General features: G+C 37.2%; 1 long non-coding RNA gene across 1 annotated transcript in view; it reads left to right on the top strand.

Moving 5' to 3' along the window:
* Positions 1-18,868, top strand: part of LOC133224843 (uncharacterized) — a 287,272-nt gene extending 268,404 nt beyond the window's left edge. Inside the window, exon 4 of the long non-coding RNA XR_009728959.1 lies at positions 18,456-18,868. This is a non-coding gene — a long non-coding RNA (uncharacterized LOC133224843). The remainder of the gene's footprint in view (positions 1-18,455) is intronic.
* Positions 18,869-19,727: the final 859 nt, after the last annotated feature.

The following is a 19,727-nucleotide window of genomic DNA, read 5'->3' as shown; positions in this document are numbered from 1 at the left end:
AATCTGAGGCTTTCTGTGTTGACTAGGAAGGGAATTTAAATTTCATGCCAATATAATTGTCAATTTTATGTAATCACAATGAAAGATTAGGTGTCATAAATGTAGTAAAAAGGACACTGAAAGCAGCTCCTGGTGCAGAAATGAATGAAATGGGTGGAATCTAAGTACTCCTGGATTAAGTGAAACCTGTACTAAATGTGCTTATATAAGTCTTAGACATCAAAAAACATTTTTCTACACTGTCTTTCCAAAGACTGATCTTTACTCACTTGAAAGTTTAAAACTGCAAAACTCTAATGTTTGTAAGGAAAAAATCCTAGACTTTTAAAACTGCAAAATTGTAGTGTTTGTTACAACAAAAAAAATTTAACATCTAAAATTATGTCAGTCATGAGCCTAATGCAATGCGAAATTAGATAAAACCCTTCAGAAAAAAAAATGGGAAAAATATTAATAAAGCAATAATTAAAACATCGCTATATATTTTATTAAATGCATTTTATAGATGATATTGCAGAAAATCCAGGGAGCATTCCTCAATTGTTAGGAAAACTGGAATGCAAGTATTCGTTGTTGATGTTTGTGTGCTTAATCTCACCCACTGTTTTGACGAAACCTCACTGAACCTTATTTGCAGTATCTAAAGGCTCTTATCCAATTAGGAAAACTATTGGATAACCAGAATTGTTTTTTCCTGAACATAGATTGCAACCTCATCAGCAGAGAACTTCTTTGTCTGACTTCATTTGTAATTTGATACTTACTTTAAAGTTTTGCCCAAACAATTTATTTTTTTTTTTACTTATAAAGAGAAAAATTACAGAAAAATAGTGTGCAATTTATTATCTTGAAGATAACAGAAAAAGTTCATTGTTGTGACTTTTAAAATTCTGGTTGCAGATTCCTTCTTAGAAGAGAACTTTCTTACATTTGTTTATTTTTTTTGTTTGTTTTTTGAGTCTGTTTTAGTTTTTTTGTTACTGTTGTTTTATTCATCTCTATCTTACCTAAATGGCCAGTTAAAAAGCGTCCTAGCTATTGTAGTTTGTGTCCAAAATCTACTATGATTTAACAGCTGCTTTTGTTGTTTTTGTAGTTGTATGCTGCTTAAAGCTTATTTAATCTCCTTAAATGACCTTATTGTGTACTCTTATGCAATCCTATTTTAAACAGATTTAGGTGCTTACAGCTGGAAACAGGCTCGAACTGGGATTTTCAGAACAGTGGCTTGCACCAAAGTCAGTGGCTATCAGGCTGCTGCTAAATCCCTCTGGATTCCTGTCTATCCTTTTAGAAACCTCAGTGACCTTGAGGAGAACACACAAAGCCCTCATGTTACCCCAGTGAAAGTGAGAACTCCCGGAGGGCTGCCTGTGTTATGATACTGGTGAATTGAGAAGGTCTTGAATGCTGAACTTCATAGCTTGATTGAGAGATCAGGTGGAACAGAAAAGGGTTCAGAGAGCAACTGAATCTCAGAAAAATAATGGATGAGGACATGAAGGTTGCTAGCTATGTTTGTTGTTGTTGTTTTACTTGCCTACTAGATCTACATCAGCTCAGGCCTTAATAATGGTGGCATCCTCTGAGTAGTTCTCAGGTGACTAGATATGATGTATCCTGGCATAGTTAGTGCCATGGCAAACACAGACTCACAACAGCCTGCTCCAAAACTTAAAATCTGCACAGGAATGTTACTTACAATGAATATTTCCCATGCCTGTAATATTTCTCTTCTTGGAATGATAAACTGGAGGCTGTTTCGAACAGAAAATTTGTACACTCAAAGATGCTTTGAGTGCAGTGGCAATGAAGAGGTTAATTTAAAACACGGAGGGAAGGATGGAGCAGGAAGGCTGTAGCTCCTTGCTAAAAGGCTGGTCCCAGGTTAAACTAGTAAGTTCTATAAGAGTACTTATCTGGCAGTTAAAAGTGGGTCTTGTGCAGCAGAATGAAACACCTTGTAACCAAAACCCAAATATGTTATGTTAAAAATTTCTGTTTAGGTTGTAACAACCTGTGTTCCTTTTGGTGTTAGCCTGAAAGCTCTAAACTTGAAAATCAGTTATAGGGGGAAACTCTCTTGCTGACAGACTTGCTTCTTTGGAGCTGTTTTAAGCCACTTGGCAAACTAGCTCACTAATGTTTCGCTTTGATTCAGCTTTATGCAGCAAGTTATTCCTTTCCCAGACCTATGCTTCTTGGTTTTGGGGGTTTTTCTCTTTTTTTTTTTTTCCTTTGGACGCATGCTTTGCTTTTCAGCCTGGTGTTGTATTTCACTACTGAAAAATATTTTTCCTCCTATCCTTTTTATGGCACTAATTTATGTTTTTGCTAGGCACTTTGGGCAAATTTGAAAAGCATAGAGGTTCAGATTCAAGAGTGGATTCACATACCCTAGTTTCTCCTGAGATGCAGTTTAGGAGTCTAGAATCAAGAGCAATTTGCATATAAACTATGCCTCATTGCTTGAGTGCCTATTAATCCATAGGCACCTAGTTTCCTTGCCTGTAAAATTGCTTTAGTATGTGTTCATGGTGCAATGCAGTGCTGTGCAGAACCCCAAGTCCATATGAAGTAACAGTACAAAATCTGCAGATGTACAAGTCCAGAAGCAATCTTGCCTGCATTAGCATGCTCCTGAAATGAGCTAATGAACAGTCATTTGTTCAAAACTGTGAGTTTAGCTGTCATGTCTTCATTGAGTAGAATGAGATTAGGCGTGGAGAGGAAGGGCTGGTATGTAAGTGAAAGAAGTCCGGTAGCTAATAATTGTTTCCTAATGCTGCCTCCTGTTTCTTCACTTTCACTGAAGTGAATTGGTGGCCCAGATTAGTATACCCCCATATATCTGGCTGGGCTTCTTGTGCTTTGCAGAGGGTTCATCAGCAGAATACCTCTTAACAGCATTTTACATATGCTTGGACAGGCACTAATGCCTAGCACCCCCTCTCTGGGTGAACAAGGGAGTTCTCCTGATTCCTGATGTAGTTATGAAGAAGGAACAGACGTTGTGTCCTCTGTAAGATACAATGAAATACCAGAGGACAAAGATGCTCAGAAGTAAGCATCTGTCCTACTACTGTAGTTAGATACAGTTAATAGCATACTAACCATTACTTGACTTCAACAGCAGAGATTCTACATAGATTTCTAGGTGATTTAACAGCAGAGATTGAAAGAGTAATATTGAGTTATAGTTAATCAGAGCAATTAATTGAAACAGCAGAAAAAAATTTGTTTTTTTGTTACCTTAAACTGTTTATGAACATTAGCAGGAAAGAATGCAGAAAAGCTCTTCTTGAGCTTGAGAGGAAACCTTGCAGTTTTTAGTTAGGCTAGTTTTATTAACCAATGTTATAGATGAGTTAGATACAAGTCTTTTAAAGGAATATGAGTCAATCTTTTCTGTGGCATTGCATCAGATTGCATTGTAGTCATCATCTTTCAAAAGCTGATAGAAACAAATTTTCAACTCCATGAAATTAATTTCCTTGAAGTATTTTGTAATAGTCACTGAAAACATTAAAATAGCAATAGTGAACTGAAGGTGTGTTTAAAAATTACTGTTCCAAACAGACGGGGAAGAGAACAGGAGTGAACAGTGTCTTTTGGATAGGCATAACTGGACTTGTGATCAACTGCGTAAAATAATAGGCTTGATATATTAAAAGATGTCATGCAGTTTGTCTAGTCTATCAAGAATAAAAATGGATGATTCTGCTGCAAAGTAAAAAGGGTGAGAGCATAAAGTGATAACAAAGATGGTTTTATTCTGGTTTTGGCAGTTACAACAATCTCTGGGTGCAAAGAGTGCACTGGTCTTTTTTTCCCATTTAGAGATTGTTTTTTTTTTAATATTTCATTGAAGTAAACCACCTGGACTTTTGAGTGCTATTCAGCCTGCAGATTTGTGCACATGAGGGGGAAGGGAATTTTCAGAAGGGAAATTTATAGGCTTTGTATGGGATGATTGTAAACCTGTACCACATCTGCAGGTGTGGCCATTATATCTATTAGCTCACTCCTGTTTTCAAGTTTCTCTGGGGATGAGTGATCCACAAACTGCAATAATTTATAATGCTGTATTAAAGGTAATGGTTTCTATATTGTAGTGATTCCCATTTCCTAGTCCCCAAGCTCTGATTCCTCTGAAAGCAGGATCTTTCACAGGTATAAGCATCAGTTCATTGACAAACTTAAGAATGTGCTTAATTTTAAACATGTGACTAGCTTCCCAGATATGTGATAAAAAGGGTACCAATAATAGAATTTCACATTTCATACAGTATTTAACAAATACAGGCAAAGGATACAGGTGTATTTAAAGAGATTTTTTTTTTTTCTTTATCAGGGAGTCATTTCTAGTTCATGGTGTTATTAAAAGCAGCAGTATAAGAATGAAAGCATGTACACAATGGAAACAGGATTAGCTTTACATTTTATAGCATTTATGAGGAAGCAAGAGTCACAAGGGCGTTTTAAAGGACTTTCACTATTCTACATGACTATATTTCATCATTTGACTATCACAGGTATATGTAAAAACAGCTAATGATGGACAAAATAGTTGCGTCAGCAAAATATAGATTCGCTAAAATATCTGCATTTATACTCTAACTGCATCCAATGCCATGAGTTATAAATGCTCTGGAATTAAGTCATTTACAAGCCATAATGCTAAAATTGAGGTTGAATGGAAATTTGTATGTCTGTATCACACTCTGAAATATAACAATGAAAGGGAGTTGTAAAAATCAAATCTGTGCCCAAAACTTTCAAGATACAATTTGCTTCCTAACTTTATGTAAATTAAAAAAACCTCCTAAAATGTCAAGCAGAAAGTTTTTTTAACTACTGTTGTTATGATGATGTAAATACAAGCATCAGTTACCCTAACCTTGCTGAACTAAATAGTTTCTTCTTATGATGCTATTTCTGCCCCTGGGAGAAATGTTGGCATGACTGGCCAGATCTTTAGTAGAAAATTTTTATTTATTAGAACTCCACTGACTTGGTTCCAAAGTTCTGTTTCTGCTTCTCTTTGTACACTTTTCTCCCGGTTGCTAGCAGTGTCTATTTTTTGTAGCTCTTAGTTCAGTCATAAAAAGAAAATATTCTTCTTTTAGCTGTCCTACAGAAAACCATGTTTCCTCCCAAAGTGAAAGTATTGTAAGTATACTGACTTGAAAAGTTAATTTCCCGTATTCTTATCTGCCATTATGAGCAGTAAATTAGTACAACACTTTTATAAGTGATTGAAATTGTTTCTAGCTTGTGTCATAAACATTCTTTTCTCAGATTCAAGTATAACCAACAAATACATTCCACTGAATCCTACATATCTCAGACCTTTGAACTTTACACTCTACATAAAAAATTCGTAGCATAATTTTCACTCCTACATTTTACAGTGAGATTTACAGAGATGACGGCACTTTATTCTGGGAGAGGAAAGCCAATATATGTCTAAAAGGCTATGAGATCATGGATGGAAGCGGTAATATATACACATGAAAACTAGTAATATATAAATATTCCTGTTAAGAACTAGTCTGAACATAAGAAGTTTTCATGAATTCCTTAACGGTTGGTCAACCTAGTCCATTTATTTGTAGCCAAACACTGGAATAGATCATGCTACCAGGACATCTGCTGAATAAACTGAGCCATCTGCTTAAAAGCTGATGGCACAATATAGAACACAATGTTTATAATCTCTACAATTTCAGCACAACTAGTTTATCTTTTCTATAAAAAATGTAACTAGAGCAAGAGTGTTTCTATTGCAAAGCCAAGTTTTCAGCCTTCTGCCCTCTCACCACTCCTGATGGAGAAGGAAAGAGAGTAAATACTGCCTCTGATCCCCGGGCCTGTACATCCAAGATCTAAGCAGGTGATGCAGAAGAAGTAAGTCTGGGAAGAATGGTTCTCCTCTGTCTCTGGTACATAGTCCTGCAACCAGCCTCAATTGTGCTGGGTGAAATTTTGAGGAAAAAAATGAACTAAAGCTCACATGCAGTATTATACTTGACTAGGTGTTATTTTTTATTCTTTCTTCAGCAAACAGTCATGAAATAGGAATAAATAAATACTCAGCTATTAAGTCCAGTATCAGGAAATTGGTGTATGCTAAACTGGCTTTCCCCTGATTAAAGCAATTTCACATTCAAAGGGAACATATAGGATGTCAGGCAAAGATGCATTTTAAGTTCCTGATACTAATCATTGTACTCTGGGCCAAATCATGTTCAATAGTAAAGTGAAGGATGAGTTATTAATGTGTTTTGTCTTTTTAAAACTTCTGTTTGAAACTGCAACCTATCTATGATTTTAAGGGGAAAATGCATTTATGTCTCAAGCTGATTTAGTATGTGGACTCAGTTTTAATGTGATGCCAAAACTGTTCCACTTGAAAAGTGAATCTACTTTTATTTTATGCTTATAGTAATGGGCTAAGGTTGGAAAGCTCTAGGGGTTTTCACTGAGAACAATTCATCCAAATATTGTCATAATTCAGATGATGTATTTTAAGCATCATGGGTGGACTGTTGAGCAACACCTGCTCTCATTCCCTTTGACAGGAACCAACATTATTCAGCCTTGTCATAAAAAGCCCTTTTCCTCTTCTGTCAAGCTGTTATTATGCTACCTTTCTGAAAATACAAATTGGCTTGGATTCTGTGCTGTTCCTGAATTGTATTTGTCCAAGGTGGACTGTGTCTGCATGGGTGGTATGCTATAAATTTTGGACCTGCCATTCTATTTTTTACACCTTTAATGTATGCTAGATGGATCCCAGGCCTGTTCTGCAGTAAAACAGTTAAATGTCTCCCTTGAGAATGATATTTAGGGTAGGTGTTGCCAAAGTGCAGATTGTTCTTCCAGAGCCTTCCTGCCATATCCCGTCTTTTCCTTCAGGGAGCTCATTGTTGGAAATCATGTCTCTAGATTGTTGGGGGATTCCTCATGTTTAAGAAATTTCTCTCTTCAACTGTAAAGCACATGTCCAAATAGGTTCTTGATATTTTCACATCTTTGACTCTTGGTCTCACTTAATTCAGTAGGCAAAATTACTTAAGCAGATAGTGACTTGGGTGTCAACCTTCATACAAGAGGTTTTGTTAGGGCAATGTGGACAATAAATAAAACTTTAACATATCATAGTCTTAATACTTTTGCATCACATGTAACATTATTTCAAAACTTTCTTTAACACAGTTTCAGTCCACTTTAGATTTTTTGTTTGTTTGTTTGTTTATTGAGAGGGTGTTTTTTCTTCAAATCAGATTGTATATTTTGCTTTCCAACCTTTCCCATGCAAGAGGTCTGGGGTTTATACTTTAATATATATAACCTTATATAGTTGCAAATTTTCTCTCCTGTGTATGCAGTCACTTAAATATAAGTAACTTTTCTACCCAAATTGCAAAACGAGTTCAATGTTAAAGCATTTACTCATTGTAAAGGTGTAAATAATTCTACCAAGTTCAAGCACACTGAGAAAATGCCACATGTGCTTTTGTGATTTCACTAGAAAATATGGTTTAAAATTAGGCCAAAATGATTTCTAAGTGTGCTTGTAAACGTCATGTTTTCTTCACTTTAAAAAATATAAGCGTCATCTCAAAATCTTTTATCACTGATATTTTTCACACTACTGTTTTGCACTGAAAGAATGATCTTTCTGGAGAGTTTTATTTCTTCCTCTCCTCTTGTAAACTATTTTGCTTGCCTAGGACCATTTTTTTAATCTTGCACAGTCCAGATGTTCCAGACGTCATAATTCAAAAATTCCATGAGGGATTCTGGCTTTTAAATAAGTGCCAATGTGGGTGAGGGTACAGTATGTCTCATATGGAGCTCAATGCTCAAATGCTAGGCAAACAGCTGGCATTTAGGCTGACATTGATCAAAAGATTTTGATCATTGATTTTGTGATGTCTGCCAAGATGAAAATATTTCTTTCAATCTGGCTCTGCCATTAAGATAGTTTTCCACTTATTTTAGTGCTAGGGATAAGGAAGATCTCTTTCATGTTACATTCAAGTGTGTTTTAGCCAGAGAAAACAGGCTCTCTAAAGCCATCAGGGGTGATTTTAAAATTTCCCCTGGGTTTAATAAAAGGTGGTAGTTTTGGTGAAATTTCTCTGATAGGCCTTTCTGTTAATGCTTATCTGGGTAATGCATCTTCCAAATGTTCTAACTGGAGTGTTTGTGTTATTAAGAAGACTTTGTCATGTAGATCCACAGATGTTTTTTTCTTCACCTCTTTTATTATCAGTTGGGGTTAGAATTTCACAGCTTTGTTGAAGGGTACTTTGCATTCTCTATGCATTTAGCTATAGTCATATTGAATTCCCCAGGGGAATGGGGGGAGAAGAGACTCTTAAAAGACAAGCTTGTTGAAATGAATGCAGTGGTTACTGCCAAATGCCATCTGAGTTATCACAGTATAACTGCTTCTAGTCCTCTTTAATATGGTGTCTCATGAACAGCATGGGTTTTGAATGCCTGGTGGGTGATGCAATAGAGAACAGGTTACCATCAGAGGAAATGGTGCATCAGAGTGCTTCAGATATAGAGGAAATGTGTATTTTCAATTGATTTGCATTTTTGGGAAACAGAGAAAATATTTTCTGGTGGTGTAACTAAGCATAGCTCCATTGATTTCTGGTGGCAGTTTGAAGATTGCAGACATCTTAGGGCCCGGCCTTCTAGTCAGAAGCTAACTACTAAAACAGATTTACTTTGTGTTTGCTGCAAATTGTAATTTGTCTTGTTGCTTCCAGTTTCTAGTTCATCTGGGAATAGTCAGGAGGAACTTTTTAAATTTTTAGAAGTGTCCGCTTGCCAGTGGACAGAAAAATGTGATCCTTAAAGGGGATGCCTGACTCAATACACAAATTATTAGTTTGGTTTCATTTCTTCAGGAACCTTTGTGAGTAGAATTGCACTTAAGTACTGTACATTGCTGGTCACAGTAGGATCTGACTGTCCAGAGACTAGAAAGCAAATAGCCTTAACTACTCCTGTCTTAATATACAATACACAGCCCAGCACACTACGGTTGTGTTTAGTTGGCCACCTAGCCGTTTCATGTGTCTGACATACAAATATACAGTCCTTGGCATCCAAAGCACATATTCTTTGCTCTTGTCCTGTCTAGAATTTTCTGATTTGCAAGTAAATTTTTGAGCTGGCTACCAGGTACAAGGTGTTCTTCAAACCATCCTTGATCTGCTTGCTTATAGTTCTTGTTTTCGTTCCTCTGAAAATTCTAGGCAAATATAGGGCCCTGACAGCATTTTCGTAACTTCACAATTCTCACTTCTACTTGTTTACAGTCAAGTGCATGGAAGCCAAGAATCAGAATCAGTTGATGTGTTGGTGTTATATGACAGAGTTCTGCTGTACTGGCTCAGTCAGGGGTTTGAAAACGATTTCAGAATATGGATTGCATTTCACTAAATAGTGTATTGAACAGACATACCTCCTCTCGTTTGCAATTACATGAGCTGTTACTCTTCTCATTTTTAGAGTACAAAATGAGCTTAAGCAACTATTTCAAGAGAAAAAGGATACATACTAGAAAAGCATTGCAAAAGTAATGTGTGTATATATATTTGTATGTATGTTCATAAGCTCCCTGTCAACAGCAGTTACAGTAGAGGCTCCAACAGGTCATGCTGTTTCATCTAAAGCTATTTTTCCAAGGTTTCTTACCTATGTTTGACTTCTGACGATATCTTCTGTGGCTGGTCATCTGTAGGACTCACTAACAATACCTACTAAGTAAAAATTCTTATTTATTTACTGCAGTGATTTGTTTTATGTGTTTGCCACAGCTTTAGAGACAGGATTCAGAAATGTAGGTAAGGCCTTGATGCAGTTGGCAGTTCTTGCAAAAGGACTAGAAAGATTTTTGACACTAGACCTAAACCCAGGTATACAGCCTTTGGTTACAGATCTGGGAAAGCTTGGAAATGCCTGGCTTTAATTAAAGTTTTAGAAGTTTTGAAGAGCTCTGTAATTTCTGGTTCGAGTTGTCAGCAGATTATAAGTTCATTTCTGAGCTGCTTGTTCCCTCAGCATCTGCAGAGGACATGGCAGCAGTCAGCTATTCCAACAATCCTGTTCAGTGCCCTTCCAGTTAATTCTCTACATTGGATGCTACCATCTATGCAGTGGTGTAGTGAGAGGCTATATAACAGCTCCATTGGCATCACTTTATGTGACCTGTGAATGGAGACTTATGAAATAGATCAGAACTATGCATTTGGCCACCCCAGGATAGGTTCAGTAATTTTACGGAGAAAGTCAAAGTTATTAATGGGTGTATGCAGAGAAAAATCTTGTAAGTCCTCTGTAGTTTACAATTAAGTGAAGAGAATTTTGTCACCATATGTATATCTTTTTCAGTGTATAGACATTGAACAAATTTTTATTTCAAGCTTTGGGCATCTTACCACAGGCTGAAATTCTCTGATGAAATGTGTGACTGTTCAATGTGTGATTGTTCAATTAGTTCCTGCAAACATCCACAGCAATAAAACATCCTTCATAGTGAGTATTTGAATAGTGGTGTTTTTTCTCCAGGGAGAAAAAAAAAAAAAAGAGAGAAGAAAAGGAAAAGAAACTAAATATGAAATTACTTTAAAATGTTGATTTTTTTCATAAATAGAGAAAAACTGAAGGTAAAAACAAGGCCACTGACACTCATAATAATTGGACTATGTATTAAAGCTGAACTTTGGTTTTGCAATAGAAATGTTTCGATTTCTATGTGTTCTGTATGTGGCTCTTCCAAAGAGCTGGCTTACAACTGTGCCTGTTCCCCCATCCGCTGTTGTCAAAATGATAACATGAAATACAGCTGACTGACCTGATTTCTTAGGACAAGCTGACCTGTTTCATTGTTCAGTCTTTAGCCATAAGCTTCAAGTGCCAGCCTTCTAGGGATATTTTCAGAAATATGTAAAAATCATATTCTATAGATGCAGTCAATTTAAGAAGAAACAGCACTGAATTCCTGTGTTATTAATTTAGTTCTAGAAAATAAAAGGTTTCTGAGCCTTGTAGTGTTCTTTGCTGTATTCAGCATTGGAGTAAATCTTCACAGTTATGAAAAAATTAAACTGAGACAGATTTTCTGCTGTTATAGATTGCCTACTAACTTAGCATTTTGGGTCTGTGAAACTTATAACTAAAAAATAACAGGAATTAAACCAAAACAAAACACCTCAGTATAACATCACCTGGAAACTCAAAGTGAAGATAATTTCATTTGAAAATGTCTGTAATTAAAAAAAAGAAAAAAAAAAGAAAGGAAAAGGAAAAAAAAAAATAAAAGGAAAAGAAAAAATAAGAAGAGAAGAAGAGAAAAAGAAAGGAAGGAAAAAACCAAAAGAAAGTAAAGAAAATAAAAGAAAAAAGAAAAGAAAAGAAGAAAGAAAAGAAAGAAAAAGAAAATATAAGAGAAAAGAAAAAAAAAAGAAAGAAAAAGAAAATATAAGAAAAGAAAAAATAAAAATGTCAGTAAATTTAGTACACTTCATTTGATGTGAGACTAAGCAGGGAACTTTCAAAAGATGAATTTTATACAGGGAGAATTTGCATTTTTTTCTTGATACTAGGGCACCAAAAATACACCAGCTTTCCCATTGTGAAAGTTTAAATGTGTTCTTGTGTTGAATACCCTACATTATTTCATACTTTCTTCCATTATCTAATAGTCTAGGTTCTATTCTGCATGAATATTCCTTATCCTGTTCTACTTGGTATGTTAAATGATGTCTGGAGTAGTTACAAATGAACATGTATGAAAACACTTCCACCATATCATGAAACATCTTTCTAATCAGTGTGAACCCTGTTTCTGTAACAGTAAATACTATATTCACTGTTAGCTGCTTAGGATAATCACACAGATACACAATTAAAAAAAAAATGTTTAAATATATAAGAAGATAATAACTTCATTTTCAGAACCTTGTCCAAGACTGGAAAATCTAAAGTGCTGCTAATGTGGCTCCTTATTTCCATACATATGCAGAAAACATTCAGGAGCTCTTGAAACAGAAATATGAAAATATCAGTGGCTGAAAAGGTTTTGCTAAGGCTGATCTTACACTAAAACGTGGCTTTCTCCGAACAAATGCCTTTTAAGAGCCAAATATTGGTATAAAACCTTGATTCACAATTATATTTTCTACCAAGAATACATTGTTTATAATATTTATAATACTCATTGTATGTATAATATTTATAATATTCAATGAGTGATTTACATGGCAGGGATATGGTAAACATAAGTAACATTTAAAACCAGCAAATGATGTTATGTTTTTATGTGTTTTATCTATTTAGATTCTTGTTAAATCTGTTGCCTCACAGAACTCTGTTTAATCCTTGTAAGAGACATCTCTGATTTTATCATTTTACATTTTTGTTTAATTGAATTTAGATTTTGCTGTCAGAGAGATGAAAATGACAGCAATATTGTGCTACATGTTTAAATTAAATAATTGTTCTAAGTCATAAACAAACACAAAAATATTTTGTTTCACTGTAGATTCACAATAGGCTACAAAGTTGAGCACCAAGCAAATTTCTTTCAGTCAATTACCTTTATTAATGTTTGAATCTTTATTAATGTTGGTATTCTCAGTGTGGTTTGTGCACTTAGATTTATGGGCTGCAAAACCATTCCTCACACATACAGCTAAATTAATTCATTTGGAATGAGAAAATTCCTTCAACCTCTTGGTCTTGAAAACTGCAGTATCACTTCCCATCCAAAGCACTGAAATAAAAAATATCAGAACTAAGCATGTTGTTTAAATTTGCTTGATGGTGTAATCGTATAATTTCTGGAGTCTGTTTCGTTTTTTGTCTTGGATCTGAGCCCAGGTACTAACTCATGCCTTCTGAACAGTGTAACTTAGAGAACACGTTGTCAGTTAATACTGCTTTCTTATTCAATACATTTTTTATTATAACTATATCTGCATGGATTCACTTCCTTAGCAGAGTGAATTCTTTAACTTGTAGAACAGCAAAACCTGAAAACAAATCGAGACTGAATTTCAGTGCCTCTAAACAGCAATTTTAGAAAATTCCTGATTTTGCATCACAGAAATCAGGGGCAGCACTAGCAGGATGGTGTTTGTGGATATCGTCTGCCAAAATATTTTGTATTACTCAGTTCGAATTCTGGAATTTTGATGCCCCTGTTGAGGTTAATATGTGCTAGTCACTTCAGAGTGTGAGAGATATTGATGTTTTAGGCATGGTTAGGTCACAGTCAGCACCACTAAGCTGAAAAATAAACCTGTGGGCTTGCTTAGCTTTCTAGTAAGCTATTTGAGTAAAAATTTGAACTGTTCTGTGGTGTTTGTGGTACTTGGCTGTCCTCATAGTTGCTCTGACTACCTACTAGCAGTGCAGTAATTGCAATGTAACATCACCAAATTAGAAGTCTCCAGATCATGTTCTCTCATGTCCAGAGAATGGTTAAATGTCACCCTCTGCAATATGGTAAGGCTCCTTCAAAAGACTAATTCACCTCTTAGGTGTGTGCTTTACATGTTTTCCAGTTGGCTGAACAGTGCAGGAGCTTGCACTGGATGTAAGTTCGGCCCTTGGAAAGTTGCATCTAGCCAATTAGTAAATGCCTTGTTGATTTCTTATTTGGTTTTAGTGAAAATTTAAGAAAGGGTGGAAAATGTGAGGCACAGATAATTTTTTTATAATTTGTTCAGCAGACTCTAGTCATTCCCAGCCTGGGTGATGCTATAGATATAAGGACATAACTGATGGCACTCACTTAACAACTTCTAGCGTAATACTTGTCTGCAACTAGCACTATCCACATTTGTCTAAGACAACTTTAAGTATTGACAAAATAATGATTTCTATCCTCTGTAGAAAACCAAGAAATGAGCTCATGATGGGTTGCCAAAGTCTGTGTGGGAATACAGAGGAGTGCAGAGCATGAAGCAGTGGGAGGGAAGTGGGGGATAGGGAGATGCAAGATTCACTGCAGCTACTAGCAAGTAGAATCGCAACCCTGGACTTTAGCAGGGCAAACTTTGGCCTCTTCAAGCGATTGCTAGGGGAAATCCAGTGGGCTAGGCTGCTTGAAGGGAAAGGGGCCCAAGATAGTTGGTTGACGTTCAAGGACTGCTTTTTCCGAGCTCAAGATCGGAGCATCCCGACACGTAGGAAGTCGAGGAAGAGGGTCAGGAGACCTGCGTGGTTAAATAGGGAATTGCTCGGTATGCTCAAGTGGAAGAGGAGAGTTTACAGGTCATGGAAGGAAGGGCTGGCCACTTGGGAAGAATATAAGGCTGCTGCTAGAGGATGTAGGAAAGCTGCTAGGATGGCTAAGGCCTCCTTGGAATTAAAGCTGGCGAGAGGGGTCAATGACAGCAGAAAGAGCTTTTTCAAATACATGGCAGGTAAAACTAACACCAGAGGCAATGTAGGCCCGCTGATGAACGGGACGGGTGCCCTGGTGACAGAAGATACAGAGATGGCAGAGTTACTGAATGACTTCTTTGTCTCTGTCTACTCTGCTGGAGGCAGTCCTGAAGAGCCCTGTACCGCTGAGACCCCGGATGAAGATAGGTCAACGGAGCGGTCTGCCTTAGTCGATGAGGAATGGGTTAAAGACCAGTTGAGCAATCTGGATATCCATAAATCCATGGGTCCAGATGGGATGCACCCGCGGGTGCTGAGGGAACTGGCTGAGGTCATTGCTAGACCGCTCTCCATCATCTTTACCAAGTCTTGGGAAACGGGAGAGGTGCCTGAGGACTGGAGGAAAGCAAATGTCACTCCTGTCTTCAAAAAGGGCAAGAAGGAGGACCCGGGTAACTATAGACCGGTTAGCCTCACCTCCGTTCCTGGGAAAGTGATGGAACACCTTATCCTTGGTGCCATCTTAAGGCATATCAAGGATAAGAGGGTTATGAGGGGCAGTCAACATGGCTTCACCAAGGGGAAGTCGTGCTTGACCAATCTTGTAGCCTTTTATGAGGAAATAACACGGTGGATGGATGATGGTAGAGCGGTGGATGTGGTCTACCTTGACTTCAGCAAAACGTTTGACACGGTCTCCCACAGCATCCTTGCGGCTAAATTGAGGAAGTGTGGTCTGGATGATCGGGTAGTGAGGTGGACTGTGAACTGGCTGAAGGAGAGAAGCCAGAGAGTTGTAGTCTATGGGGCGGAGTCTAGTTGGAGGCCTGTATCTAGTGGAGTGCCTCAAGGGTCGGTACTGGGACCAGTATTATTTAATATATTCATCAACGATTTAGATGAGGGAATTGAGTGTACTATCAGCAAGTTTGCTGATGACACTAAGCTGGGAGGAGTGGCCGACACGCCAGAAGGCTGTGCTGCCATCCAGAGGGATCTGGACAGGCTGGAGAGCTGGGCGGGGAATAACTTGATGAAATATAACAAGGGAAAGTGTAGAGTCCTGCATCTGGGCAGGAACAACCCCAGGTTCCAGTATAGGCTGGGGAACGACCTGTTAGAGAGCAGTGTAGGGGAGAGGGACCTGGGGGTCCTGGTGGACGACAGGGTGACCATGAGCCGACACTGTGCCCTTGTGGCCAAGAAGGCCAATGGCATCCTGGGTTGTATTAGAAGGGGGGTGGTTAGTAGGTCGAGAGAGGTCCTCCTTCCCCTCTACTCTGCCCTGGTGAGACCTCATCTGGAATATTGTGTCCAGTTCTGGGCCCCTCAGTTTAAAAAGGACAGGGACCTGCTGGAGAGAGTCCAGCGCAGGGCAACTAAGATGATTAAGGGAGTGGAGCATCTCCCTTATGAGGAAAGACTGAGGGAGCTGGGTCTCTATAGTTTGGAGAAGAGGAGATTGAGGGGTGACCTTATTAGTGTATATAAATATATAAAGGGGGAGTGTCACGAGGATGGAGCCAGGCTCTTCTCAGTGGCAAACAATGAAAGGACAAGGGGAAATGGGTACAAATTGGAACACAAGAGGTTCCACTTAAACCTGAGAAGAAACTTCTTCTCGATGAGGGTGACGGAACACTGGAACAGGCTGCCCAGGGAGGTTGTGGAATCTCCTTCTTTGGAGACATTCAAAACCCGCCTGGACACGTTCCTGTGTAACCTTTTCTAGGTGTTCCTGCTCCGGCAGGGGGATTGGACTAGATGATCTTTTGAGGTCCCTTCCAATCTCTAACCTACTGTGATACTGTGATACTGTGATACTGAGCTCTCAGTGAACTCAGCCTTCACATACATCCCATGTGTGTAGATCTTAAAGCTCTGCTGTGTTAGGCATAGTTGAAAGTAGGTGGTAGATGTGTACCAAAACCAGAATTAATTTTTGTGATAGAACACATTGCTAATGCCTTTCTCAATCAGTTCTGAATTTGTTGTGCTGAATATTGGTGTTAACATTTTGAAGAGAGAAAATACTAATCATGACCCCATAAGGTTTCCATACTAGTTTTTGCAAAATTAAGAATTTTATCCCCAGTAGAAAAGCTTTTCTAAATAAGAATGAAACAAAAATAATGATATCAGAAAAGCACATATCCTACTTTTAGCCAGACTGTTTTGCAGTATGTGTGTAAAAGTAAATTTTTTCTATCTCTTTAGAATTAAAATGGTATAATTCACAATATCTAGAGGCTTTATTTTTCCCAGAGCATGCTCTCAAAATCTGAAAATCTTTAATCTGTTATATAGGTAAACCCTAGATTTTTATTTTCTATTTATTTCTAATACTTGTTTACATCTCTCACAAAATTTTTATTCTTTCAAGGGAAGTCTGGATCCACCTATGCATTCCCAAGGTGTTAAACCATTTTAGTTATTTATTTTTAAGTACTACTACTTTCAGCAAGTAATTGAGTTTCCTGGCTAGGAGTTAATGTCAATCAACTTGAAATGTGCATTACAAATTAGTAAATGAACACAAATACCTTCACTGTCGGATGATGTTTCTTGTCAGATTAAATTGTGTACCACCCCAGTTGCTCTGCATTCATGATAGTTGCATTTCTTACACTTTATTCCTTGATTATGTTATTAGCACTTTTCATGGTTCTTAATGTTTAAGGTATTGGTTCCCTGTTATCTGGGTTTCTTGGTAAAAAATGAATGAAATTTTGAATCAAGTTCATTTTCAGAAAGATAATGATGCAAGCACTGAACTGACTGCTGCTTCTGTTTTAAAACAGTACTTGACCACAAAACAGATTACTCTAATCCCACTGAGCATGTAAACATACACTGTGTTTTGCACTTCCCAAGCAGAAAGTACTTATCCAGACTGAAAGTCATGAGTACTTCACCCATTTAGGCTCCTACAGAAAATCTTCAAACTTTCAGTGTGCACCAAATTTTAATGAAGTTTTATGAAATTATTAATGAAATCACAATGACAGAAATAATAATGACCTGACTGTATAATACAATTTTTCAAATTAATTTAGTATCGATTTTGTCTTTTCCTATATACTTCTTTAACTTGCTTCTGAGTGCCATGTTTTATCTTTTCCTTTATCATTTATCTAGACAGATATTTCATGTAAGCAGTAAATCTGTAATCTCTTTTACTATATTTCTAATATATATTGAAAATGTGATGGATCAGATCCTCTTTGAGATGCTTGCTATCCAGTGAACTAATCAGGTGTTACATCCTTTAAGTAGATATGAATGCGTAGTCCATTCAACATGAATCATCTGCATTTTAAAGGGAACTTGTAACATTTTAAAGCAGCCCACTTATGTTGAGGTATAAAATTACCCTTTTCTGTATACCTGCTTGACCTCAGCATACCATGTGATTTCATTTTCTCTTACATAATTCTCCATGAATTTATACGAGATGTTGTAATGTTTAAATTTTCATGCCCCCTCTCCCTTTTGTATGCTGAAGTGGGAGTGAGAGAAAAGGTATGTGGGTGGTAATATAACAGCATTAACCAAGGTGGTCAGTAATTGTATCTGAAAACCATCAATATATGATGCACTGTCAAAGAGCCATAATAATTTTGAAATGTTTGATGGGTTTTTTTGTAGGTTTTTTGTAGTAGTTACTGCAGGTTTGCAATGCTGTATAAGTTAATTCATTGTATGAAAAGGTTTGTTTGGTTTCCTAATGGATGAAGTAGCCATTGGAAAATATATCTCAACAGCATAGGTTTAAATTGCATGAAACTGCTCTAATATTGTAAGGTAGTTTCAGCAGAAGAATCAGACTTATATTCTGTGTTATTCTTTTATATTTAGTATTACAAAAGTTTTCTCATAACTCAGATTTGAACTTTCCCTTTTTGCTGGTCTGATGCTTCCAACTATGTCCTCCTTCCTCTTTTAGCTCTTGACTGTTTCTTCTCTGCCCTTACTTTTTCCTGCTGGTCTTTGTGTGTTAATTTTTCTCTCATTTTCCTCTCTTATTCTAGCCCATGGCCTTTTTCACCCCCCACCAACCAGCATGGAACCCAGGCAGTTGGTCAGATGGAGGGAAAGGAATTGCAAGCTGCATGTTGTGGCAGCCCACAAACCGCTGCCAATCAGTCAGCATTGCCTGCCCTCACCTCACCCAAGCTGATTGATTAGGTGTACTTTCAGTCTAAACTACTAACTCATGGTGCAACTGGCCAATATTGACTAGCTGCAAGCCAGATATTACAGCTATTTAAAACTTCCTGTTTCATGACAGTGTTCTCAGGAGCTTTAGATGCTCTGCTAGCAGGAAATGTTTGCAGAAGATGCATTTTCAGTTCAGAAGGCTTTCATGTGCTTCATAAGATATTGCCTACAACCCATATGAAGTCTTTGAAAATTGTGTTTGCATCACAAGAAATCTGTATGTGAGTTAAATATTAACAGAGATCTCCTAGGCTTCTGCTTCTGTGCTTCCTTCTCCTGCCTTCCTACCAAAGGATTTTCTGATGATATTTTGGTAATTCACACATTGGTCACTTCAAGGAAATGTAAGAGTTTAGAGAAAACAACTGTCTGCAGAAAATTAAGATCCATTTTAACTCCTAGAATTCTTTTCACAGAATCTTAGCTCTAGATATAAGAGAACAACTTATTTTGGTCCACGTAAGGAAGCAAGGTAAATTTCTAATAAATGTAAGCCATGTTCTTGACTAATTTCTAACTTTTTCTTCATCCTTTTCTTCTCAATGAGCTGACTGTAGCATGTTGTTTGCAGACTATGCTCAATTTGTCAAATATTGCATTATCAAATGGTTATCTTTAAGTAAAAACCAATGCATCTCTTGTTGTTCCAGAAGAAATATATTTCAAAATATTTTAGCACTATTACAATAAAAGAATGGTCTGAACATGTTTTTAAATGCAGATAAATTTTGACCACATGCACTGAATACTAAGGCCTGCACAATACATTTCTTTCATCACACTTAGCTTTGAATAAATATAACAACTGTTCTGATAGAAGTGACTAAAGGGCTGAACCACCACTGCAAGTCACATCACAGTGATCTATATGCAGATCAGATACTAAACGGTAGTATCTGGCTTTAGAGCCCAGTCATGCATAGCTGGTGGGGTTTGGTTTTTTCTATATTTTTTCCTCCACTTCACTGTGATTCAAACACCAGAGGCAAATGTCCAGAATCTGCTTTTCAGAAGCTGACATTAACATATTACGTTTCTATCTTTGTATTAACCTGTTCTATACCCAGGCTATAAATATTGAG

This window comes from Neopsephotus bourkii, unplaced genomic scaffold, assembly GCF_033783945.1.
Source record: "Neopsephotus bourkii isolate Nb327-2 ecotype Australia unplaced genomic scaffold, CSIRO-AGI_Nbou_v1 NB_1728, whole genome shotgun sequence".
NCBI lineage: Eukaryota > Metazoa > Chordata > Aves > Psittaciformes > Psittacidae > Neopsephotus > Neopsephotus bourkii.
The sequence above is the reverse complement of the archived record's forward strand: the minus strand, read 5'-3'. Positions and strand labels throughout refer to the sequence as shown.